The sequence below is a fragment of the Thalassophryne amazonica genome, chromosome 14 (genome assembly GCF_902500255.1).
Source record: "Thalassophryne amazonica chromosome 14, fThaAma1.1, whole genome shotgun sequence".
NCBI lineage: Eukaryota > Metazoa > Chordata > Actinopteri > Batrachoidiformes > Batrachoididae > Thalassophryne > Thalassophryne amazonica.
The window spans coordinates 88,405,082-88,433,070 of record NC_047116.1 but is presented as its reverse complement, the minus strand read 5'-3'; the positions used below and the strand labels follow the sequence as shown (position 1 = coordinate 88,433,070).

Genomic DNA, 27,989 nt, shown 5'->3' with positions numbered 1-27,989 from the left:
AGGTCTTCAACTCCCACCTCCGGGAGAGCTTCTCACAGATCCCGGGGGAGGTTGGAGCCATGGAGTCCGAGTGGACCATGTTCTCCACCTCTATTGTCGATGCGTCCATCGTAGCTGTGGTAGCAAGGTCCTCTGGTGCCTGTCGCGGTGGCAATCCCCAAACCCGGTGGTGGACACCGGAAGTAAGGGATGCCGTCAAGCTGAAGAAGGAGTCCTACTTATCTTTGTTGGTAGTGGGACCCCAGAGGCAGCTGACAGGTACCGGCAGGCCAAGCATGCCGCAGCCCGTGCGGTTGCAGAGGCAAAAAACTCGGGTCTGGGAGGAGTTTGGGGAGGCTATGGAGGAGGACTATCGGTCGGCCTCGAAGAGATTCTGGCAAACCGTCCGCACCTCAGGAGGCGGAAGCAGCTCTCCACCAGCACTGTTTATGGTTGCGGGTGGGGAGCTGTTGACCCTGACTGGGGATGTTGTTTGGGCGGTGGAAGGAGTACTTCGAGGATCTCCTCAATCCCATCGTCAGTCTCCGAAGAGGAAGCAGAGACTGGGGACGCAGAGGCAGACTCATCTATTACCCAGGACAAAGTCACGGAGGTGGTTAGAAAGCTCCTCGGTGGCAAGGCTCCTGGAGTGGATGAAATCCGTCCTGAGTACCTTAAGTCTCTGGATGTGTGGGACTGTCTTGGCTGACATGCCTCTGCAACATCGTGTGGCGATCGGGGACAGTGCCTCAGGATTGGCAGACGGGGTGGTGGTCCACTCTGTTTAAGAAGGGGGACCAGAGGGTGTGTTCCAACTATAGGGGATCACACTCCTCAGCCTCCCCGGTGAGGTCTATTCCAGAGTACTGGAGAGGAGAATTCGACCGATGGTCGAACCTTGGATCAGGAGGAGCAGTGTGGTTTTTGTCCTGGTTGCGGCACCATGGACCAGCTCTACACGCTCCATCGGGTGCTCGAGAGTTCATGGGAGTTTGCCCAACCAGTCCACATGTGTTTTGGGATTTGGAGAAGGCGTTCGACCGTGTCCCTCGGGGCACCTGTGGGGAGTGCTCCGGGAGTACGGGGTCCGGGGTCCTTTGCTAAGGGCCTATCCGGTCCCTGTACGACCACAGCCGGAGCTTGGTTCGCGTTGCCGGTAGTAAGTCAAACCTGTTCCAGTGCATGTTGGCCTCCGCCAGGGCTGCCTGTCAGGTCATGAGTTTATCTATGCGGGGTTTTGATTAGTTTTATCTGATTGGTTGTTTTCTTGCTTTTAATTATGTTCTTGGTTGACTTTTTCCCTGTGTTGGGTTTTCTGCTCTCTGGGATATGGGGGTGTGTCTCTGTCTCCCTCTCTCTTTTATCTCTTTTCTCGCCCTGGCCATGCCCTCTTTCAGGTGCCTTCTGCGCACACCTGTCTCTTTGCCTCTCATTATCGGAATATATATATATATATATATAGCTCATGTTGCTCTGCTTCTTCGCCAGATTGATGCGCACTGTGCCTTCATTCCTGCCTCCGATTCCTGTGTCCATTGTCCTGCCTGCTTTTGCGTATTACCGACCTCCAGCCTGTTCACTCTGACCTTATTTAAGCCTGACGTCTATGGTACTTTTGCTGTGTTTTTGGACTGTCTCTCCGTGTACCAACCTGTGCTCTTCATCTCACTAAAGTTTTGCTCAAACCCTAACTGCCTACCTGAGTGCTGCATTTGTCTCCAGACAAAACCACCTGTCAGATCAATCTGGCCAGTAATGGAGGCAGCAGACTCAGATCCCTTCCAGCAGGCAGTTCGGTTCCACAGCAAGCAGCTTGCACAGCAGGAAGAAGCTTGCATCACTGAGCTCCGGCATCTCCAAACTCGCCAAACGTCAGAACGATTTTATGTCCTCTGTCAATGCACAGATGAGTCAGCTGCTGTCACGGTTCGATTCTCAGGCTTCGTCGGAGACAGGCGCCCGTGATACCAGCACCAGTGCCTGTCGCATGCAATCAGCTGTCACGTCCAGAATGCTTCTCCGGCAACACCGGAGATGTCAAACCATTCATCACACAATGTGAGCTCCACTTCAAACTAATGGCATCCATGTTCCCAACCGACAGAACCAAGATAGTGTACATGATCACTCACCGCTCCGGTCGCGCGGCAGCCTGGGCTACTGCCAAGTGGGCATGTCAGTCTCCAGCCTGTGTTTCACTTCCAGCATTCACCACCGCACTTGAGCAAGTGTTCCAGCATACGGCTCCTGGGCGCGAGGCAGCGCGCGCACTCATGAGACTGAAGCCGGGCAGCTGCCGGGTCACCGATTACGCCATTGATTTCCGCATTCTTGCTGCAAAAAGTGAATGGAACCCGGCGGCCCTCATCGACATCTTTTTCCAGGGTTTGTCAGCTGAGATACAGGATCAGCTGGTAGCGGTCGACTTGCCGGATGAGCTCGATGAATTAATTGCGCTGGCAATCTGCACTGACAGTCGCCTTCAGGACCGTCCGCGCCGAGGGATCCGCTATCCAGTTCAGCGGATTGACACACACCCAAGCCGTCCCTCTGCCTCCACTCCTGCCAACCTTCCACCCTTCAGCTCAGAGGAGCCCATGCAGTTGGGACGCATGCACCTGTCATCTGCAGAACTACAGCGCCGGCAAGAGGACGGCCTCTGTTTTTACTGTGGACAGTCTGGACATGTCATATCCCATTGTCAAGCCAGGGGCGCCACCATGCGGCCAAAAACAGAATTGCGGGTGAGTCTAAGTTCCATTTCTGTGTCAAGTCAAAATATGATCCTGGCCAAATTAATGTCTGATCATGCCTCAGTTACTGTCTCGGCTTTTGTTGATTCAGGATCAAATGCCAATCTAATTTTGCTCTCTCTTGCCAGGTCCCTTCAGCTAAAGATGTATAGAATCACACGGCCATTGGTGGTACGTGCAGTGGATGGTCACATTTTAGGACAAATTACTCACCGCACTCAGCAAGTTAAAATGTTAATCTCACACAGACATGAAGAATTAATCAGTTTCCACATAATGGAAAATATGACTCACCCGCTCATACTGGGGCACTCCTGGTTGCAACGTCATGGTCCCAACTTTGATTGGGCGAAATGTGAAATTATATCGTGGAGTCCGTCATGTACTAATGTACGTATTCTTGCTCCCGAATGCACTCCGCTAGAGGTTAATCCCGACCTTGCAGGAGTCCCAGAATGTTATCATGACCTTACACCCGTTTTTAGTAAGGCCAGAGCGAAATCGTTACCACCACATCGTGAATATGATTGTGTGATTGAGCTACTGCCAGGAGCAACTCCGCCTCATGGAAAACTTTTTTCCCTTTCAGCCCCAGAACGTCGCGCAATGAATGAGTACATTCAGGAATCTTTAGTAGCTGGATTAATCCATTCTTCGTCATCACCTGCAGGGGCGGCTTTCTTTTTCGTCGAAAAGAAGGATAAAACACTCCGCCCCTGCATCGATTACCGTGGCCTTAATGATATTACCATAAAGAACCGCTATCCACTACCGCTAATCTCCTCTGCATTCGAGTTATTGGAGGGTGCCACGGTCTTTTCCAAGCTCGACTTGCGAAATGCTTATCATCTAGTTAGAATTAAACAAGGAGACGAATGGAAAACAGCTTTCAATACACCCTCCGGACATTATGAATATCTCGTAATGCCGTTTGGACTCACGAACGCACCCGCCGTCTTCCAAAACTGGCCAATGATGTACTACGTGAATTCCTGAACAAATTTGTCTTCGTCTACTTGGACGATATTCTCATTTTTTCCCCAGATCAGGTAACCCACACCCGTAATGTCTGTCAGGTCCTTCAAACACTGCTGCAAAATGTTTTTTTGTGAAAGCCGAAAAGTGTGAATTCCACAGATCCACTATTTCCTTTTTAGGTTTTGTAATTTCGGCTGGAGAAATTAAGATGGATCCTGCAAAAATAGCGGTGGTGCGCAAGTGGGCAGTCCCCGTATCTCGCAAGGAGGTGCAGTGATTTTTAGGTTTTGCCAATTTCTATTGCAAATTCATTCGGGGTTTTAGCACCATCGCAGCTCTTTACATGCAGTCACCTCGTCCCTCTGCCCGTTCTCCTGGATGCCGGAGTGTGACGAGGCGTTCAGAGTCCTAAAAGATCATTTTACCACAGCCCCCGTGCTTCACCTCTCTGACCCCGCATGGCAGGTTGTGGTCGAAGTCGATTCCTCCAATGTAGACATGGGTGCAGTCCTGTCCCAGCGGAAGTCCATCCGACAACAGGCTGCATCCATGCACCTTCTGTCAAAGAAGCTGTCCCCAGCTGAGCGAAACTATGGCATTGGTGACCGCGAACTGTTAGTGGTAAAAGTGGCCTTGGAGGAGTGGCGCACTGGCTAGAGGGGGCACAGCTTCCATAGTTTATACCGTCCACAAAAACCTTGAATATTTGCGCTCTGCCAAACGACTGAACTCCCTGACAGGCCCGTTGGGCAATCTTTTTCAGTAGGTTTCAATTCACCTTGTCCTATCAGCCGGGCTCTAAAAACGGGAAACCCGATGCGCTATCCCGACAGGGGGATCCAGCTGAAGCTACCACAGAGCCAGAATCAATTTTACCCTCATCATGTTTCGTAGCTGCGCTAAACCTGGGACATTGAATCCAAAATAAAGTCTGCAGTAGGAGAGGCGCCTGTTCCCGCAGGATGTCCATGGGGAAAACTATACGTTCCCCCCACACTCAGGGGGGAAACCATCTGGTGGTGGCATGAGAGCCAGATGCTCTGTCACCCAGGGGTCAAGAAAACTGTGTTCATAGTTAAACAAAGGTTTTGGTGGCCAGGGTTATTTAGAGATGTCACTGAGTATGTGTCCGCTTGTCAGCAATGTGCCATACACAAATCTTCCAATCGCCCGCCAGCAGGCACATTACTGCCATTATCAGTCCCGACTCGACCATGGACGCATATAGCGATGGACTTTGTAACCGGGTTTCCTCCCTCTAAGGGTTGTACGGCTGTCCTGACGGTGGTGGATTGTCTCTCTAAGATGGTCCACTTCATTCCTTTGAGAAAGCTACCATCTGCTAAGGAAACTGCTGAGATAATGCTGAAACAGATTTTTAGGTTGCACGGGTTGCCACAAGACATTGTGTTGGACGGGGGCTGCAATTCGTGTCCCATTTTTGGAGGGAGTTTTGCCAGCTGCTTGGGGTTTCGTCCAGCCTTACCTCGGGCTACCATCCACAGGCCAATGGGCTGGTGGAACAGCTTAACCAAGAATTAGAAAAGGGGCTTCGGTTGCTCACCTCATGGCACCCCACATCCTGGTCTGACCAGCTCCCCTGGATTGAGCTTGCCCATAACTGTTTGCCCTCAGTGTCCACCGGTTACTCCCCTTTTCATGTAGTATTTGGTCACCAGCCCGCCTTGTTCCCTCAGCTGATCGCGACTCCTCTGTTCCGTCAGCACTAAGTCTTATCCTTTGTTGACGTAAGGCCTGGGATCGGGCGCGGGCGGTTTTGCTACGTTCCGCGGTGTCCTATAAGGCCTCCACGGATCGGAGACGGTCCCCTGCCCCTTCTTACATCTCGGGTCAGAAGGTATGGCTCTCGACGCGTCACCTTACCCTTAGGGGTGTGCCCACTAAACTAGCTCCGAGATTTGTCAGCCCATTTCTGTTTCCAAGTTCGTAAATCCCGTTTCTGTCCATCTTCGTCTTCCTGGTCCATGCGGGTCCATCCCACGTTTCATGTAGCAATATCAAACCTGTCCGGTCCAATGTTTTGTGTCCTCCTGCCGGCCCCGCCAGCCGCCCGGTGTGGGATGGTGGCCCGGTGTTCTCTGTGCGTCGGCTCCTGGCTTCTCGGCGGTGGGCACGGTTTTCAGTACCTGGTTGATTGGGATGGTTATGGCCCGAGGAGCGGTCGTGGGTTCCCTCCCGCTTTATTCTGGACCCCGGTCTGTCCGGGCCTTTCATCCCGGTCACCCTGCTTCTCTTGGGCCATCTGGGGCCGGCTGTGGCGGGGGGGGGGGGGGGGGGTCCTGTCAGCTCATGAGTTTATCTGCTGTGGGGTTTTGATTAGTTTTTATCTGATTGGTTGTTTTTTTTTTTAATTTTAATTATTGACTTTTTCCCTGTGTGGGTTTTCTGGCTCTCTGGGATGTGGGCGTGTCTCTCTGTCTCCCTCTCTTTATCTCTTTCTTGCCCTGGCCACGCCCTCTTTCAGGTGCCTTCTGCGCACACCTGTCTCTTTGCCTCTCATTATCGGAAGATATGTATATTGCTCATGTTGCTCTGCTTCTTCGCCAGATTGATGCACCCTGTGCTACAAGATCAAGAACTGTGAACAAGAGCTGAGCTGGAACGAAGATACTAGGAAACAACGAAGTGGCGAAGCATGCATGCAGACAGAGGGTTTAAATAAGAAGAATGATCAGAACAGATGAGGTGCAGGTGTGGGAGAACAGATAGGAAGAGGGCGTGGCAAACAAAGAGACAAGACACACCCAAATCCTACCACTAACCAACAGTGTGCAGTAAAGCCAAAACCAAGGAAACCCCACTGTGAGCAGACAAAAAATACACAAAATCCCCACATCAAGCAGATAACAATAAACACCTAAAAAGCAGACATAATCAAAAACTAATGAATTAATATGTCACCTCTGAAACATATACTATAACATTATTTCTTTATGCATTAGGACCTTCTCTCTCCAGATAATCGCCACACTACTTAAACCCACATGAGCTTCTCACTTTCCTTAGTCCAAACCTTCTTGCTCAACCTTGGAATATCTCTTGTAGACAGGAGTCTGAGAATAGCAATGTGTTTGAATTCGACCTCTTATTTATTCTGTAAAGCCTCTTTGTGACAATCTCTGGATTTGCAGAAGTAGAATAATAGCAGGTCAGTTTCAAAATTTAAAGCTGAAAGTTTGAAGGTTGGTGTGTCAGTTGATGCCAGAGCATATATTATTAGGTATGGGACAAAAAAACAAAAAACAAAAAACTTAAAGGAATTGTAACAGAAATTGTGGGTGCAAAAGAAACTTATAGAGACCTTCAAAATGGTGTTTAAATATTTGTTCTATGTCAAATATGAAGAAAGTTATGGGCATTTGAAGGTGGGAAGATCTTGGTAATTTACATCTGTGTGTTTTAAGGGACAAACACCAGAAAGTTGTCACTGGTGTCTCAATGTTTACATTGCAAAATGATGGTACTCTATCAAAGCTAATTATCTCATTTAAATGTGTGATTTGCAACGATCCACTGTATAAACACAGTTTCTGACAGTAGTTTCCAAGGTAAAAAAAATGTCAATTTCGTCATGTCTTGCCGACTCAACATCGGTTTTGCAGATCAGAAGGCTTCAATCACCACCAAACATCGCAGAAAGGTAAGTAATTACATGAATTAAATGTTCTATATGATTTGAAAACAGATCTTACTCACCTTCAAGGCGAATTTCTTTGACTTTTCCAACGTAATTTTTCAATCATGGAATTTCCTAACTTCTACTTGTCACATGGTGTTTGAAAATGAGGTTGCAGTGGAGGATTTCAACTACGTCATCTAATAGGGGGATTCCCAATTGAGAAAAAATAGACATTCCATGAAATGCAAACTCAGCACTACTGCCTGGAAAGTCTCTCAGGCCGTGTACAGCTGATACATCCACGCAGCAGATGCCATATTTAGGTTATACGCACGTACCTACATATATGTAGAACAAACCATGAGTGAGCGTTGAGTGGAGCAGAGGAATTCTTTTGCCAGCTCATGGTTGTGACATATTTGAAAATCTGGAGGGGCAAATTTATCGCTCACACCATCTTGCTCCACTTTCACATGTCCTCACACCATATGTGGGTGATTCTTTAACTACGGGCACTATTGGTCTTGTAAATGTAATTTCCACCACACCATTGCCTTACAATATAAAGCGCCTTGGGGCAACTGTTTGTTGTGATTTGGCACTATATACATGTGCTCTGATGTCACTGTTTATCTCCATAGAAACTACCCAAACAATCTTTCATACAAACTGTTTAAACATTACAGTGTTGTGGTGGAAATTACGGCAATAGTGTGGGACAACTACATTTTGTTTAAAAAATCACAACAGTTGTATGACATTGAATACCCCAATTATGTTTTGATTATTTTACTGATATTTTATTCAGAGATATTTTAAAACATTAGAAAAAACGTTTCTTTACCATTCATTTTTATCATTGAAGATCAAAAGTCTGGGTGTGGGACAAGCACAAAACGGCAATATTTACATATAATGATGCTGAAGAAAGGTGAAAAAGCCATCATAGACTACTAGAACAAATTTCTTAACACACTTTCATTGTAAAGATAACTATAAAAGTGTGAAATTTCCCCTTTTTTCTGTTTTTCATACAATATGATCAAAGGACATAATAAGTGCCCGTAGTCTAAGAATCACCCATGTCTGAAGTTCAATGTATGGTGTGCACATGGTGTGTGCATGCACATGATACATCTGCACTTCAAACACATGGTGTGAGTGTTAACGGTGTTGCCGGCATGATGTGAGAGTGTGACTCACAGCCACGTGACACATGGTGCCAGGCTGAGTGTATGATCATGTTACACCACATATGGTTCAAGACTTCAGACGCATGATTCTTCCACTGATAAATGCATCATTTAAGCATCATTGTTAGATCCACGCTTCAAGACAGAGTGGATAATCCAAACTGACCTTGTATGCAACAGAATCGGAGAAATTCAAACCTACTCATCAAAGAAACTCAGGTAGCATAATGAATGCTGCCACTGAGACTGAAACCCTACTTACCGCTTTCCCAAATCCTCAGCCTTATCCAAAAACAGTCGGCCTGTTCAGGATCTATTTCAGCGAGCAGGCGTGCTTATCTGGAGATCCAAAGGTGACGCCAAAAAGTACATATCCTCCCTGAGAGAGAACCCAGATGCAAATCTCATTCACCTTTGAAATGTCCCTGTCATTCCATGTGTTCAGCTTCCCAAACAGCGGGCAAGTGTTCCAAGGAATTCTGCAAATGCAGGTGTTCTCTTCTCTGCTGCCTGCAGTGCTGGCCTGCTTTTTTTTTTCCTTTTTTTTTTTGAGCAAGTGGTGAGCGATTTTGTTGGAGTAGGGTGAAAATTTACCAGAGCAGGAGCAGGGAAGTCTGCAGTGGCTGTGTGTGACAGAGCGCTCATATGCTCTGGAGATAGCAGTCAAAGTGGTCTATCCTTACAGAGTGATTTTGAAACCTGCTTAAGAACAATTTTAAATCATCTGAGATATTCTTATTCAGGATGTTCATTTCAATTTGGTGAAAATTTGATAAAATGCTGCCTTCTGGCTAGGATACAGGCCAGAGGGGCTGTGGTCTCAGTGGTTGCTGAGGCAAAAAGTTGGGTTGTGGGAGGAGTTTGGAGAGGATGGAGAATGACTTTTGGTCAGCATCAAAGCAGTTCTGGCAAAACAGAAGGCAACTCAGGAAAGTCGGGCAGTTTTTAGCCCAGGCTGTGTTCAGCAAGGGTTGAGGGCTGCTAACCTGGACTGGGGATATTGTCAGACAGTGGAAAGAAGACTGAGTATCTCCTCAACCCTGCCTGAAAGGAGGCAGGGATGGAAGACTTGGGCAAATTTAGTGCCATCATCCTTGTGGAAGTTACTGAGGGAGTCAAAACACTTTTGGTGACAACTCATCAGGAGTGGATAAGATTCATACTGAGATGTTAAACTCTTTGGATGTTCTTGGGCTGTCATGGCTGACAGGCCTGTACAATGTTGAATGGAAGTCTGAGACAGTCTTCTGGATTGGTAAACTGGGGAAGTGGTCCCCATCTTTAAAAAAAGGGGGGCAGGAGCCTGTATTCCAATTATGAAGGAGTCACACTTCTCCGCCTGCTTGGAAAAGCCTAGGCAAGGGTTAGAGAGGAGACTTAGACCGACAGTTGAACCTTGGATTCTGGAGGAACAATGCGGGTTCCATTGTGGTTGTGGAATGGCAGACCAGCTCACAGATCCTGAAAATTGCTTGGATGTATGCCCAACCAGTCTACATGTGTTTTCTTGACGTGTTAAAGGTGTACAACTGGTCCCCCAAGGTGTTTTGTGGGGAGTGCTGTGGGACTGTTCTCTGCATCACATCAGACCTGTTCGCAGTGGGTATTGGACTCCACCGGGGCTTCCCCTTAACAGAAATCCTGTTGGTGATGTTCATGAACAGGATTTCAAGGTGCAGTCAAGTACTGGAGGGTGTCCAACTTTCTGACCTTGGAATTACACCTCTGCTTTATGCAGCTGACGTGGTTGTGCTGACTTCATCAGACTGAGAACTCTGATGTGCAATTCAATACTTAACATTTAACATAATCCTCCTACGCCAGAAACATCAAAGACTATAAATGAATGTGAAAAAAAGTAAATCCAAATAACTGAAGAGGCTTTTCAAATAAAATAAAATAAATAAATAAATCTCTTTTTTTTTATAAACACAGCTTTGGTTCCATTTCCTCCCTCAGTAGTTTATATTTGTCCAGAGGTTGATGTGAGCCATGTGAGGGACCCACCAGTCCAATTTTCTTCGTTGTCTAACCACTAGACCTTGTGAAATAAACACAGACACTATTTCTGCAAAATCACCGAGATCAAGCTCTGATTGAAAATAAATATTTACATCTTATAAATGAGAATGCTGCTGTTAGGGTTTGGTGTAATCATATTTTTTTTAGTATTTTGCTTGTGACGCGCCAAGATAAACGCTCATGAAGACCTCAATGTGACTCTGCTTGTGTAGGGGTGTCACAGACCACAAAAAACCACCATTGTAAGCTGTGGATCATCATCGGATCACAAAAATGCAACAATACTCATCTTCAACCGCTTAGTCCAATTAAGGGTCGCCGGGGGCTGGAACCTATCCCAGCAGTCATAGAGTGCGAGGCGGGGTACACCCAGGACAGGATGCCAGTCTGTCACAAGGCCAAAAAAGCAACAATAATAAATAAATAAAAAAATAATAAAAAATAACATAAAGCAAGGGACAAATGGTTTTTTTCTTTATGAAAACAACTGAATGAGTAATTAAAAAATAAATTTTGTCTGTGTTCCTAAAAGAAAACAAGGTGGCCTATGTTTTATAATTGCTGAATTAAATTGCAGTATGAACAGTATCAGTGAATAAAATATAGCCTAAAAATTATAAAAGTCCAAAAAAGAAAAGGAGCAACACTGATTTGAGTTTAGAACTTCAACTTCTTTTTTTTCCACAAGAGATGAGGATGTCTGTATTATCTGATGAGAAGGTAACAATAATATTTTTATTGATAACCCTTTCTTGACAAATACATTCATCCTACCCACAAGCAAACACTCGGACACAGTCAGGAATATTAATTATTTTTCCGGAGCTGTGGACTTTCAGCCAACTTGGCTGTGCATGCGCTATGAGTACAATACTCGGTTCAGTGGGCTGAACAGGGAAGAGATGACAACTCTTAATATGAATGGAGAGATCACAAGTCTGTACGGGTTCCATTTGTGCGGTGCAACAGCAGGAAAGTGTGCTTCAAAGCTGCTGAATTCAAAACAAGAAGCTGACTGTGGACTAACTAAGTTACAATACCTAGTTATTAAATAACGTCTGATATCAGATAGTACATCACATAATTCAAAGTAAAGACTGCAGCCAAAGCACTCAGAATCAAAGTTTTGAATCGATGCTAGTCTTGCAGGCTGAATTGAAAACAAGAAGCCAGTAGGTTGCAGCATGCAGATGAAGAACTTCATCAAACTTCAACAGCTTCATCAAACTGTGAGTTTTAAAGCAATCAAAGACATTAGACATGCTCCTATAGAGACTAACAGAGTAATAATATACAAATAATGAATGTTTATGAGTTCAATGGTATGAATATTTCATGAGGTGAAAGATGGAATGTTCCATTCAACCAGGTGAAGCCAAGGTGAATGGTACATTCCGTCTTTCACCAAATTAAATATTTGTTCCATTGAGAGAATGAAAAAACATTCATTATTTGTTTTATATAACGGCTAAAATAGATCCTTGTTATTTGATATTTTATTCATTTTTAAACAACAGAAAAGGGATTCACATGTTGGTGTTTCACTGCTGCTTAACAGCCCAACACAAACTTTAAATAGAAGTCCAAAATTGTTCTCAGTCAACTTGGAAAAACAGTTAGATAGTTCAAAAATAATTGCGACGATGTTGCCGTGCACTGACTTTGTGTACTTCCAATGAACTGTGATAAATCGGGACATGACACAGGGTGTGATATATAAACAGACATGTGATAAGGTATACTTATCACATATTACAACATAAATCTGCACTATACTCATAAACCAGCTGTAGAAGAATTTTTAGGTCCATATTTGAACTGTGATGAACTATCAAGTGTCCTGATCCGAACTGTATGTCCTCTGGTTGAACTAGCAGGTGTTCAACCCAAAAAAAAAGGGCTCTATTAGTCATTTAGTCTGTCAGGGGCTTTCCAAGGCCTTTTAGGTGCTTTCCTGCAGGCCACGTGCAGGGGCCTCAGGCCAGCTGCACGTGTGGCTGAGGCCACGTGCGGAGGGGGCCTCAGGCCAGCTGCACCTGTGGCTGAAGGTCTTTTAAAAAAATCAGTTGTAAATCCTTCATGTTTTAATGGGAGCATTTGTCACATTGAAATAATGGCCTAACACCTGCTTAGGGTTCACTAGAGGACGCTTCCAATAGAAAACCATGTCTTGGGAATGAAATAAATAAAAAAAAGTCGAAGGAGGAGCGATGCCCGCGGGTCTCCAATAAATAGACGAGCGCGGTTGTCATATTCAGTCTCTCTAGAGGACTCAGTTTGTCTAAGCTTTGTGTCGAAGGCTTAAATAAACTTAAAAACTCTGTGCATTTTATCTTGCTTAAGGCTGAATTATTCTAAGTGTTGTGTCATTTTCTAGCATATCACTTGCAATTAGTTTGTGTTATCTAAAAGACGACATCCTGAGAAGACTAAAGACGAGCCGCGACAGAACTTGGCGAGCCAGCTTCAGGAGGGTCCAGGGGCATTCCGGCAGCCTGGGGCAGTCCAGCTCATCCCTCCAGACCGTAAATAACAGTGATCACGACTAAAAGGTAAGCAGAAACCTTTTATAATTTCTGCACGATCTGGAGGAGTGAGTCGGGATTTCCGCCCAAGTTGACAGGTGATATTTTTAATTGCCTCTTACCCAAAGAACCTGGACTAAGAAAATTGATAAGAGACTAAAAAAAAGATAAGATTGAAAATTATCAGGCCTTGTAGATAAAATGCTCAGAAGGTGTGTGTGTTCCCGGGAAAAAAGAATGTCTGTGTGAGTGAAAGGTCAGGAATGTTCATGAACTCTGGTGCGGAAAAAGAGTGCGTGAAGAACTAACCTGAATGCTTGGAGAATAATTGGTGTTGAAATTTGTTACTAACGTGCCGGCTGATAGCATGCGCTGTAGGGGTTAATTTAGGGGAGTATACTGACAAATAGATACAAGGTAATACAAGGTTATTTAAAGAGTTTAACAGAGACTGAAGTGAAATAAGTGAGAAAAAAGAGTTTAACAGAGAATACGTGCAGAGAAAGCACAAGATAAGCGCCTGAGGGGGCGCAGTAGAAATACCGTACATGATAAAGAGATTTAAAGAGGAAAGTGCAAAGTGGCACCGCTGACAGTAAGTAAAAGAGCTCAATAAAGGACGTCATTTTTTAAGAAAAGAGAAAAACTATAAAAAAAAAAATGAATGAAGAGCTAGTGCAGAATACATGAGAATTAATGAAGCAGAAAAATAGTGCAGTAAGGCACCAGATACACGCTTGTGGGGCGTGGGAGAAGAATAAGTAATTAAGTACACAGTAATATGAGTTTTTTATAAGAAAAGAAAAAGAGAATATTTTCAGTGCAAAGGCACATTAAGCTCATGAGGAGCTCAGTAAGTGAAGAAAAAGGTAGAAGAAAGTGCAGAAAGGCACAGGATACGCACGCGAGGCGCGGTAAGGCGTAGAAATAAATGAAATATTGTATGCTCAGAAAGGAGCTTGTGAAAATAATATAGTAAGCACAGGATACGCACGCGAGGCGCGGTAAGGCGTTAGAAGTAAATGAAATATTGTATGCTCAGAAAGGAGCTGGTGAAAAATAATATATTAAGCACAGGATACGCACGCGAGGCGCGGTAAGGCGTAGAAGTAAATGAAATATTGTACGCTCAAAGAGGGCTTGAAAAAGTAATATATGAAGTTGCTGACAGCGCCGGAGAAGCTGTCTAACGTGAAGAAGAGATACATGCTTAAACAGAACACATTGGTGTTAAGTGAATAAAAGGTTGTTTAAAGCCGCGGAGTGAAAAGTGGCAGAAGTCTAGATAGAGATATATAGAAAGTTGTTTTAATAATTTTTGTTGTATAAAGCTTTTGAAGATTGGTGTGTGGGAGAGTGGAGAGTAATCTGTGTAAAGCTGTGAGAACTTGCAGGCTGGCTGACATACAAGATTAATGTGAAAGAGTACGAGGGGGAGGTATTTAGACCCAACAGGAGGACTTGGGAGGTGCATGACAGGCAGAGAGGGAAAGTGTGAACAGAGACAGTGAAGAAAAAGACAGGAGAAGAGTGCTATGTAAATACAGAGAAGGTAGATATTATTTCAAAGAGAGAAAACTAATAAACAAACATAGCAGAAAAGACGAGAAGCAGAAAGTTAAAAAAAAAAATTAAATTAGAAGGGAAATAGAAAGTCGGGAGCAAAGACATTAGGAAGTGTTAGGGTTGTAAGAGGATTAAATAAATAAAATTGGTTATAAATCAAAAGAGATAAAGCTTAGATTATAGTGAAAAAGCTGACAGACTGATCAATGCTTGGGACAGTCATTGATGGGAGACTTAAGTGATGATGAAATAATACTCCCAGAACATTACTTGACTGACGGAGACATCGAAACCCAGGGAATCAGGACACATTTTTGGCTGGAAAGGACCTATTTTGACAGGGTAGGAGCAGAACATTGGCAGGACGAACAAGAGATCAATCAGAAATTATGGCAGATTACTAAGGTAATCAATCTGAAGCAAAAGAAAGAACAATTCCCTCTAATTAATTGGGAGCTGCTGATAAGACGTCTGTGGCATCAGGGTTTAACCCCGTGGCTGGAGCTGCTTTGTGCTGACCCTAATAAAGAACTTAGCATACCATTAAATCATTTAGTAACACTACCAACCGATCCAGGTGAAGAACTGTTTCCTAGGTTGACTCTGACTGTGGTCCCAAGGAAGGTTCGGTGGGAAACAGGTAAATTTTCATATTTAGTTAAAGATAAGAAGACGGGCATAGCAGTTGGAAATTTAATCCTTTTAAGGGTTTAAAATACAAAACAGGTGTTACAGCCAGCAAGTTATTGGTCTGGATCAGGACAGCCCCTGAGGGACTACCAGAACACCATAGAAACACCTCACATAGCGTTTGTCAGGGTTACATGGGTAACTCTCAAGGTCAAGGTCGGGAAAGTACCCCGCTAGACTTAGTACTAAGAAAATATCCAGGAAAACGCACTAAGGCCAACCAATGTATGAGAAAGTGGCACAAAAGGTCACATGGGGGCAGGCAATGGCCTTTGGTGGGATCATTTGATCCGGTGATGTGTGAAGCAGTTGCGGTAGAAATACAGAAAAAAGAAATTAAAGATCAGCAGAAGAACGTAAAAAACAACAAAAACGCACTGAAGAAAAAGAAGTTTTGGCCTTGTTCAAGCAGGAAGCACAGAGGCTACAGCAGAAAAGAGAAAAAATGACAGAGGAAAGATCCAAAGGGACTAAAGCCAGTGCACCGAGCTGGGAAGCAGAGCCACCCCCATATAAACGTCATGATATGGGGAAGACAGCTGGACAATTTGTATTAGGAACTCGTGAAGAGGACCAAGGGCATGGATGTGGAGGGCAAATTCACACTGACACTAAAAGCTCGAGAGCCACAAGGAGACAGGTCCTCAGTCTGTCAAATGGATCATACAAGGTCTCCAAGTCCGAAAGTAAGTGGTCGCTCACCACGACCAGCAGGGGGGGGCCACAAATAACAGTGACACGGAGGCAGACGAGGATAAAGAGAGAGACCTGAAGGCTCCGCCTGCACATCGAGGTCCACTGAAAACCATCCCCTCCCACCATAAGTCAGCCAACTGGACCTTCACAGGCTATAGAGGCTCCGAAGAGTGGCACAAGAGCTTCTGTGACACACTGGATCTGGCCAGAAGAGATAATGAAGAACTAGCTGAGCAACTTCGGCTAGCGAAGGAAAGAATACAAAGACATAGGGACGCCGAGGAAAGAAGAATATTACAACAATCGACGCCCAATCAAGGGAATCACATTATAGAGCCACCCACCCGAAAATCTCTGGTGAGATCATCATTGAGACTGCAAAAGAGGCCCGACTCAGGCAAAGACAACAATGTGTAGCCAAAGACATAGCGGCTTTAGAACAGAATATAACCGACTGGATGGACTGCCTGGAACCAGTCAGTCGCACTCGATCTGGAAGACAGTATGGAGTCCGCACAGAAGAAGAGGAGGACGAAGACCTCATATGCCCATTGGTGGTTAGAAATGGTCATCATGTGTATACCCCATGGAGCTGGACAGACATGGTGGGGCTGGCCAACAGACTGCCAGACATCACCCAAGGAGCTGGGAGATGGATAACTGCCTTAGAAGAAGGCACTGCAGGGGTAACCTTGTCTTTAGCTGACATAAAAGCCTTGCTAATGCATGTCATGGGAAAACATGACACTGAAGAATTGGCAGGAAAGGTGGACTAACACAATGATGGGCACTAATCAACATGATGAAGTCCCCTTAATCGCTATAGAAACTCCATGTGGGAAGGACTGAGAAGAAGTACCCTGAGGTCTTGGATCCCTCTAAATTGGATGATGAGGAGTGGACACCTGAAGAGTGCCCAAAGAAGTTCCTGCACCGATTCCAGAAAAGATGGGCGGAGGGGAACCAGGAAATGCATGGAACCATTCTCCAGCAACTGAAATCCTGTTTAAAATAACTGTAAAAAAAGGCTCTACCAGATGAGGTTCAGAAAGCCCTAGATGGAGTTGTGGGACTATCGAAAATGAATTGGGCTTTATACTCTGAGCATATTTGTCACCATCTTGAAATCTACAAGAAAGAAAAACAAAAAGAAGAAGAGCAGCAAAATCCCTGACGAAAAAATTGGTGCAGATGCAGTTGGGAGAGCTAACCAAGTCAAGAAAGAAAAAAACAAAGACCCAGGCACCCAATGATGACCCCTGTTCCTTCTGAGTCGGCAAGCCTAGCCCCTAGACAAACACTGCTGCCACCATACAGGCACTGTGGTAACAGCCACACCGAGCCCCCAAGGAGCAGCAGGGAGCACTGCTGCAGGAGAAGTCTCGGCACCAGTGGAGCATCACTATCACTACATAGCACTGGCACACCTGGAAATGGACCCACCTACAGTCATGGGTGGAGAGGAGAGTCACGGAACTTTCAGGTCAAAGAGGAGGTGGCGAAGAGGATCTCGCCAACCTTCATTTGGAAGCAGATTCCAAAACTCAGCTCCCAGGAACAGTCAAGCGGGACCGCCTATGGGACCAACACCCCCAATAGGGGATCAACCCTCTAATGACTGTTGGAGCTGTGGACAACCTGGACATCGAATGAGAGAATTGTCCGGCCCCGACCTTGGGTGGACCCTCTGCCTATTGGCAATAGGGAGGCCTAGAGAAGACAGAGGGGGAACGGTGGCATTGGCTATTTCGATGATACCTAAGGAAGAGCCAACCGTCACTGTTAATATACAAAACAGAGATTTCCCTTTCATGGTGGATACAGGGGCAACATACTCTTGCATAGGGAAAATGGGCGCTCATCTCCCCCTCTCTGGGTCTGTAATTAAGACCATCGGCTTCTCTGGGAAGGCTCAAATAATACCGTTTACACGCCCACTTCCTGTAACGATTGCAGGAAAACAATTGAAGCACCCCTGTTATACTCACAAAATTACACCTGTGAATTTGCTGGGAAGAGACATTTATGTAAGCTACAAACCCAGATAGTGTGTACCCATCAAGGACTGCAAATACACTTTCCTGACGAAGCACTCGCCAACATTATGGTGCTATGGACATGGAAAACAAGGGCCGACCTGTGCAACCCATGGTATACTGGCTGAAGTTACAACCAGAAAATTCAAATCTTCAACTGGAATGGGAAAATGGAAGCCCTGGGCAGAACAACACTATGAAGCAGTATGTACACCTAGTTACCTTTACATGTCACCCCTGATGTTCGATGCCAAACAAGACCAAACTGACTATGCATGCTGCTGGGATGCATTGATGAATCAACGGCTGTTCACATAACCACCACAGAAATTTATTTTAGGCCCCCAAGGGGCCGCAGCTTCTGTCAAGCTAACTTCAGCTGAACAACAATGGTATCAAGTGCCGAATGCCACACCTCATGTGACCCTTTAGTCTCAGAAAAGTATGAATCCCATGAACCTAGGTCCATGGTAAGACAGCCTCAGAAGTTGAAGAATGGCAAAACATGGAAAGTCCACAAGTACATCTGTAAAGACCAGCAGTTTATACGAATTAATTTAAAAGTAAATGATGAGGCTATAGCTCAAAAGTGGAGCTCGATCCTAGACCAGAGGGACAGATGGTGTTATCGGCCCAACAAGAGAAATTGTTAGAGCAAATACCACCAGTGGTTTGGTCCAAAGCAAAACGGATGTAGGACTAGTAAAAACAGCCTTACCAGTAAAATAAAAGTAAAACCGGGAGCAAAACTGCCTCACCAAGGCAGTATCCATTAAACCTCAGGCTATTGAAGGCATAAAACCAGTAATTAAGGGACTAATGGCAGCTGGAGTTTTAATAAAAACTGCAAGCCCATGCAATACTCCTATCTATCCTATCCCTAAAAACAATACCAAAGAGTATCGGCTGGTACATGATCTGCGTCCTATCAATGCAATAATAGAAATGGATGCACCTATAGTACCTGATCCGCATACTATACTATCAAGCATCCCTGCTGGAGCAAAATGGTACACAGTAATAGATCTGTGTTCAGCCTATTTCAGTGTGCCTGTGCACCCAGACTCACAACATTTGTTTGCATTCACATTTCTGGGACAACAGCTAACGTATACACGGCTACCTCAGGGACTGAACCTGTCCCCAGCCATCTTTAACAAAGTCCTGGCTGAAGATTTACAACACCTTGACATACCCAGTACATTGGTGCAATATATGGATGATCTCCTTATTGCATCAGAGACTCAAGAACAGTGTGAAAAAGATTCATTAATTGTATTGCATGCATTGGCAGATGGAGGTCATAAAGTAAGTAAGGACAAATTGCAGTTCTGCAAACAACACGTAGAATACTTGGGAAGACAGTTGTGTGGGACCACGCGATGTATAGCCCCAAGCTAAGTGGAGGCTATAATCAAGGCTCCCAAACCCCAAACAGTGGGTACAGATGCTTTCATTCCTTGGGATGGCAGGGTACAGTCGGCCGTGGATTTGTGATTATGCTATAAAAACTGCACCTTTGCGTGCCATGATTAGAGCAGTGGGGCAAACAAGCAATGCAGCTCTCCTCGTCTGGACAGATGAGGCAACGGGAGCTTTTGAGGCCCTAAAAACAGACATGCAATCTGCTCCCGCGTTAGGTAACCCAGATTATGGGAAACCTTTCCAGTTGTATGTTACTGAAAAACTGGATATGCTTGTGCTGTACTAATGCAGGAAACAAATGAAGGAAAAACAACCATTGGCCTATTATAGTACAAAGCTTGACAACATTGAAACAGGATTGCCACCATGCTATCAGGGTCTAGCAGCAGCTGCCTTTGCATTTCAAAAAGCATCATCCATAATCATGGGACATGCAGTACGTTGTACACGTCGCATCAGTTACATGCCCTGCTAACCAGTCAACGTTTTGTCTTAACACAAGCTAGACGCACTGGATATGAAGTTGTGTTGTCCGCTCCAGAAATAACAATACAACGTTGTCACACGGTGAATCCCGCCACCAAATTGACCACACCGTTAGATGGTACTCCACTAACTGTGTGGCAGAGACAGAGAAATTTTTGAGAGCCAGAGAACATTTGTATAATCACGACATAGATGCAGATCTAACCCTGTTCGTGGATGGCTCATGCTTTCGGGATGCCGCGGGATTGCATGCGGGTATGGGGATTGTTAAACTAAACACGGATGGCGAGACCTTTGAATTACTGGAGTCCCAAGGAATTGATCAGCCTTGTTCAACCCAACTGGCAGAAATCAAAGCCTTAACTATGGCTTGCCAGATAGCTAAAGATCAACGTGTTAATATCTACACAGACTCAGCCTACGCTTATGGCGTATGTCATGTACATGCAAACATTTGGAAACAAAGGGGATTCCTGAGAGCAGATGGCACCCCTGTCACTCATGGAGAAGCGATTTCCCAACTGTTACAAGCTCTCCAATTACCGTCTGAGGTAGCCATCATTAAATGTGCAGGTCATCAAAAGAATAATAACATCATAGCTCAAGGTAACAATCTAGCAGATGACGCAGCTCGCAAAGGAGCACAAGGAGAAAATATGTTTCCCCTGCTAACCATCCAAGATTGTGCCCCACTGGTTTCACTTGACGCACTGATAGTGGCTCAAAGTAGGGCCAGTGGAGAAGAAAAACGAATGTGGGTTAAACGAGGCGCTATTGAGACACGCAGTCAGGGGCCAGCGGACAAGCTGTGGCGCAGTAGTCATGGACATTTTGTGTTACCCACCAATTTATTACGACATGCAATCATTTGGGCCCACGGACCTGATCATTGTTCGCGAGTCCAAATTATGAACAAACTAAAAGCTGTCTGGTGGTCACCATATATGGCAGCTACAGTGGACCGTTTGTTGAATGAGTGTGAGGTATGTGCACAGTACAATGTCCGGAAATCATTCACAGCCCCTTTAGCCCACATTCCGGTCCCTGATGGGCCATTCAGACATCTTATGATGGATTCATAGACATGGGAGCTGACAATCGAGTTAAACGAATGAGATATGTTTTGGTAGTGATATGCAGATTCAGCCGATGGATTGAGGCAGTAGCCTCTGCAAATCAAGCCATAAACGGTAGCCAAATTCTTGTGCCGAGATGTCTTTCCAAGATTTGGCATTCCAGATACTATCTCATCTGACAACGGTAGGGCTTTGTAGCCAAGGTTACACAAGAAACATTCAAACAATTGGGTATCAAACAGAAGTTGGGTGTGTTTATCACCCCCAATCAAATGGGGCGGGTGGAACGGGCTAATGGCATTTTAAAGAACAAACTAGCAAAAATCATAGCAGACAGTAATGGCAAACTAACCTGGCTGGATGCTGTTGCCGCTTGCTTTACTTGTCAATGCGCTCACAAACCTAACCGACTAACCCAATTTGACACCATTTGAAGCTCTTACAGGTCGGCCGATGCCTATTCCATACCTGAGAGGACCCTACGAAGGACCCTCGCTGGAGCAGCTACAAGACTAATGGCATAATTATCTGAGACAGTTAACCCAAATGCACAAAACTATCTTTTTGCAGGTCAAAGGTGCTACAGAAGACAGAGAAGCAGAAATTCCACTCGAAATCAGAGCATCCAGCCTGGTGATCTGGTTACGTCAAGGTGTTCAAAAGAAGTGCGACAGGCCCCGCCGAGAAGGTCCTTTCAAAGTTATTCTTGCCTCACGTACAGCAGTCAAAGTAGACGGTAAGGACACTTGGTTTCATTTAAACCACTGCTGTAGGGTTGGTGGCCCAGCGCCCCTGCGGCCTCGGCAAGCTCGTCTTGGCAGAGCCGCCGGGCCAAGGGGGGAAGCAGGAGAAGCCAGAGACCTACAGCAGCACCGAGGGACGGCCACGCCTCCCTGCAGCCAGAAGAAGCACCGAGGGAAGGCCACGCCTCCCTGCAGCCAGGCGAACACTGGCCAAGGCGCTCACAGAGACTGATTGAACAAAGACGACGCACAGCTTCAGAGAGTAGTGGATCCCTGCCAGATAGAGCAGCGACAGACTCAGATGCAGACTCAGAAACAACTGGAGACGCAGGCCAACAGACAGACAGAATACAGACCGACAGATAGACAGGCCCAGGAGACATCAGACTCGGACAGCAACTCAGTAGATTTACCGACAGAAGACCGCAGGAAGTACAACCCAGACAAAGCACAGATACACCACACATCCCTAGTGACAGCTCATCTCGTGACGGCTCACTTAGTAGCACATCTAGTAGCACATCTCAACAGTCATCAGAGCAATGATTAAGGAATTATTCAAGGGATTGACAATACTACTGGTGGTCAGTATGGGAGAAAATAGACATCCAAAACATACAACGGACTGTGCCGTGGCCATGGCCGCAATAGCAGCTAAACAAGGCATTCTAAACACAGGAAAAACATATAATTTGGTATACATTAAATCAAAGCCTACAAGAACATAGGAATACAGGGAAAGCTGGGGGGATTACATATTAGGCGAAGCCATTAGCATCAAATGTGAAGAGGAGGGAACACTCAACATAGAGGTAATTTGTGATAAAAGAGGATGCAGGGAAACCAAGCAAGACGTAACTGTTACAGTACATGAAGCCACAAAATGGGTAAAAATCAAACCAAGGAAAAAGAGGACAATTAGAAGCCTAGAAACAAGCAGTCACTTAGGGAGATGGGATCCCAGTACAGACCTAGCCCGCACACAAGGGTTGAAGACCAATTTATTTTACCAATGGTTGAAATTTTCGGCTAGGCAGATCAGTGAAAAGCCTTGCATAGCCTGTCACTGGAAAGGTGTGATACCTCAGGCTAAACCCCTACCTGATATCAACAACTGTTATAGGAGTCCCCAACATAACTCAGACCAAGCAGAATGCTATACATAATGTGTTATGAAAATGGCAGTAGGTGATGAAAAATATGCTGCCGACAGTAAACTTTGTCCAGTGCCCCTAAGTACAGAAGGAACCGTTCCACCTATGATTAAAATAGAGAAAGGGATGATACACCCATTCTGTATAGCTAAAGGCTTAGTAGCACAATACATAAGCGATTGGCAGGTAGGGACGACCCAGCCAAAACACCACATACAGTGTATGCAAAAGCAGCAAGAATACAAACCGGCCAAAACAGCATGGAACATTACCGTCTGTCACACCCTGCCAGCAGCAGGCATACAGTGTGAACAAATAGTACCGGCCACAGGGGGGTCTGTAATTGGACTGAATCTCACCCATGCTTCATGGGTATCTACTCCAAATTTAGCTAAGGGAACGGTACCCTTAGCTGACATCTTTTGGATATGCGGACAAAAAAGGAAACTCCTGTCATCGCTGTCCCCGAATTGGAAAGGCCTTTGTGCTCCTGTGATGCTCACAGGAGCAATAACAGTAATTGAAATGCCGAATTCAATACAACCCATGCCACAGAAACTTCGTAAGAAAAGAGGAATAATGACGTTTAAAACAGACTACAACATCACAGTAAGAAACGGGATACCAGAAGGGATTCCCCGACAGTTAGAAGCCATAGACAGTAGCAGAGTTAAAGCAGATGAAGATGCGGATAAATGGGGATGGGCATTGGCTCTGTTCGGGGTTACTCCAAAAATCCGTTCTAGGTTCCAGGAGGTGCAGTGGATTAATTACTTATGGTATAATCAGCAAAGATACCTGAACTGGACATTGGCAGCAGTAGGAGCCTTAACCGAACAACTGCACGCCACCTCGCTAATGACAATGCAAAATAGATTAGCTATCGAGATGATGATGGCTGATGAACAAGGAGTTTGTATTATGATCAAAGCCACCGAATGCTGCACAGCTATTCCCATGCGTACAGGGGAAGACGGAAATTTGACAGAGCTCTTAATTACACTTGAAGAGATGCAACAGGAACTGTTAAGTAACTCCATAGGAGGGAGAAATGAAACTGACGATTCTGGATACATTGTAGGGAATGGAATGAATATTGGCCCACTGTTTTCACTGTTTGGGACTCTAAGGAGAGGGTGGATATCATGGAAAGACTGGTTATACCAGATAGGTGTAATCTTGGCACTAACAGGGGTGGCGGTTCTTGCTGGTAATATGTTGTGGTATTCCCTTGATAAAATTTCTGGTCAATAAATTGCTTTCATCCACAGTAGGACAGCTCCCACTGTTAGCCATCCGAGCCCTAGAAGAAAGCACAAACGAAACAGACAGAGAACCAGAATATATGGACATGGATGAAATACCAATTATCCTCCCCGACAGCCCCCAGCTCCCTAATATTGTGGCGTATACCCCAGATAGGGAGGACTGGGATGGACCGTGCTTGGTGATATTGTAGACGAGGAAGAAGACATGCACGCACATTTACATTCACACACATGCACCCCACAAAATGAGGGATAGGATAGACAATATCTGAAAGAATGACATGGAGCTGTAATAATGAACGTATATGTATATTACTAGGACACAGGAGTATGGCTGAGAGACCAGACTCCCCTGATCAGGGACCTATGCCTGATCTGCCTCTATCAAGTCTGATTGGACTCTCAGAACTGTTTGGAGAAGAGGATATGCAGGAGGGATGGTCGAGACATGATTGGTCGCCACAGCCGCCTTCCATCCAGCAGCTAAACCAGTTGGCAACAGAAGGATCTTCATCGTTCCAGCACCTGGCGATGACGGCTTCACAGAATCTGCCTGCAGCAAGAGTCGGCCCGAGGACTCCACCATCACCTGAAGGACCCTTTGGACTCAGGAACACACCCCTTCCGCAGATGCCATGGAGACAGTCACATGTGCCAGTGGCAACGATACCCTCCAGGGGAGGCAGCCAAGGTCGGCCATATGCAGCAACCGCCCGAGTGCATCCTAGACCCAATTCACTGCTAGGACCTGTCCCCAGCTTTCCACCCCCAAGGCAGGAGAGATATTCTGATCAGCCCAGTACCTCTGAAGGAGGATCAGCAGGGGTAGACCTTAGCCAAACTCACCCACCAGGACAGAGGGGAGCTTTGTACAGGCTGCTAAATGCCCAGAGTGTCCCACCCACTTGCCTGTGCGACATCAACAATACTCCCCCCACACACGAAATGCCTTCCCCCTTGTACTTCCTGTCCCCTGGACTGCACAACCTTAATCTGGTCATGGTCACCCCACAGGACATGGCAATCTTGGTTCGAGAGCTTCGTCTTCCACAAGAGTCTGTTCCAAAAACCTTGGAGCAGCTCCTGCCCCTCACAAATCACATTCCCCATGAGCTATTTGAGGAAATCATGCCACAACTAAGTCAGACAGCTGCATACCTGTTCAGGATACACCGTGACAATGCCAACATCTCTTGTGCTCAGGAGGGCCTCCATACTCAACTGTGTGGTCTTCAGTCTAGTATGGACATGCTAGCCTGCATGATGGAGCATATGGAAAGGGAACAACTAGGGCTGGCCACCACCACCCTGAATGTGGGCAAGAATTCTCTGGGGGCCCTGTACAACCTGGCCAAGCAGCACAAGGAGCTGGAAAGATCCATCAGAGAACTGCACGACTGTCTGAAAGCCAGAATTCCTGATCCTTCCCCCACTACCCCTGAAAGGCCAACCTCCCCATGTTCCCAACTTCTCCCAAAACTTCAGATGCTGAGTAAATGCTGAGGAGCGCGGACTGACGTAATGGCACTGAACACGGACTATGATCTTGGTTCTTGAGTTTGAATTGCGGACTGGTTTCAGAAATCTGAGTGTAAATAAAACAAAGAAGGATATATGTTAGTAACGCAGGTTGGGTAAATGTCTGTCCTTACCATCATCTGCGTAACACAGATAAAGCTAAATGCATACACATAGATATCACATTGCAAAGTTATAAAAAGGGGACCCTTACACGGCGTGTTTGTAGATTTAGTAGTAAAGATGCACCATAGGGACCCCTTTTTTCTTAAATTATAGCATGCCTCAAGAGACATGCATTGCCTAAATTTGGTGTCTGGCCAAAACAGGCATTAGAAAACAAGCTGAAAAAGAAGAAAAACAAAGTGGAGAATGTTGAGAAATGGCCTATAATGAAAACCATTATACGATTGACTAAGGCAAATGACTTAAGGACGGACATGAAGGGAAACCATTTATTGTGTTTATCATTTAACTAGACATAGCTGCGCTAACCTTAGAATAGTTACTTGATTGGTTGACTAAATAGTGGTAACGTAGGGGTTATTTGATGCATTTAAATAATAAATGTGTGACGCTTTAACAAAATAATATGTAGAACCAAGTATAATGGGTTGGAGCCTCTGGTTGAGTGAGTCAATAGATGCCAGAAGATGATTGGTTGCACTGATGTCAATGTGAAGCCTTTACTTTGCCATGATTAAGAGGTTGATGTAACTTGTTTTATGTGGCCATTTTAAGTGCCTTGAATTACACCAAAACTCAATGTTTGAATGTCACCTTGTGTTGATATAATCCAGCTAATTGATCACCTTGTGCCTTAGTATGTAGGTTCACCTGCACTTCAATATATTTACCGTGTGACGTATCACTGATATTCATATCCGCACCAGAGTTATCAGTAAGTCGAGTGATGTGTTTTTCTTTTTTATTGCAATGCACAAATGAGGATGTCTTGTCAGTAAACAACCCAAGAGTATAGTTGATGTAATGGGACTCTTTCGAGTCCCAGAGGAGGGACTGTAGAAGAATTTTTAGGTCCATATTTGAACTGTGATGAACTATCAAGTGTCCTGATCCGAACTGTATGTCCTCTGGTTGAACTAGCAGGTGTTCAACCCCAAAAAAAGGGGCTCTATTAGTCATTTAGTCTGTCAGGGGCTTTCCAAGGCCTTTTAGGTGCTTTCCCGCAGGCCACGTGCAGGGGCCTCAGGCCAGCTGCACGTGTGGCTGAGGCCACGTGCGGAGGGGGCCTCAGGCCAGCTGCACCTGTGGCTGAAGGTCTTTTAAAAAAATCAGTTGTAAATCCTTCATGTTTTAATGGGAGCATTTGTCACATTGAAATAATGGCCTAACACCTGCTTAGGGTTCACTAGAGGACGCTTCCAATAGAAAACCATGTCTTGGGAATGAAATAAATAAAAAAAGTCGAAGGAGGAGCGATGCCCGCGGGTCTCCAATAAATAGACGAGCGCGGTTGTCATATTCAGTCTCTCTAGAGGACTCGGTTTGTCTAAGCTTTGTGTCGAAGGCTTAAATAAACTTAAAAACTCTGTGCATTTTATCTTGCTTAAGGCTGAATTATTCTAAAGTGTTGTGTCATTTTCTAGCATATCACTTGCAATTAGTTTGTGTTATCTAAAAGACGACATCCTGAGAAGACTAAAGACGAGCCGCGACACAGCCCTCATGAGACACAAGAAAAAATTGTGCTGATAAATCATACACTTTTCTTATTAATTTTACTGCCCTGGAAACTGTGGCAATAAAATCAGCGCGATACAAATCTTAAAACAGACAATACAAAAAAAAAAAAAGACATTGAAAATGCCAGGCTTTGTACTGCCCTGCTTTTCATCCAATCAGGAGCCCCCAGTTCTCAGCCCCACCAATGACACACCCCCATTTTGTGTTACCCTGGTGACAAGTGCAGGATCCTGATACAGGATCCAGATCATTTCATTCAACCAAGATGTCTGATCAAGGTGAGAGAGTCTTAGCCTCCCTAGCAAGGAGAATTCTACACCTTGAGTCTCAAACTGAAGTTGTGAGACATCAAGAAGTTAGTGGGGAGGACCCTCATGACTTGATAGAGTGACATAAGAACATTCCATAATTTACATAGCTACATGATTTACCTACATTATTCATTCTACATGTTTCATGTGTATCATTATTCTTTAATGATTTTGATGATTATACAGATCAAGACCTACTGTGTTATTATTAGCACAAGTGTTG

The 27,989-nt window shown here is 45.2% G+C and overlaps 1 long non-coding RNA gene across 1 annotated transcript; it reads left to right on the top strand.

The window, feature by feature from the left end:
• The first annotated feature begins 414 nt into the window (after positions 1-414).
• On the top strand, positions 415-11,446 carry LOC117525228. Its single transcript, XR_004565000.1, has 4 exons — positions 415-424; positions 6,834-6,840; positions 7,752-7,757; positions 11,254-11,446. It is a non-coding gene; the product is annotated as an uncharacterized LOC117525228 (long non-coding RNA).
• The last annotated feature ends 16,543 nt before the right edge of the window (positions 11,447-27,989 follow it).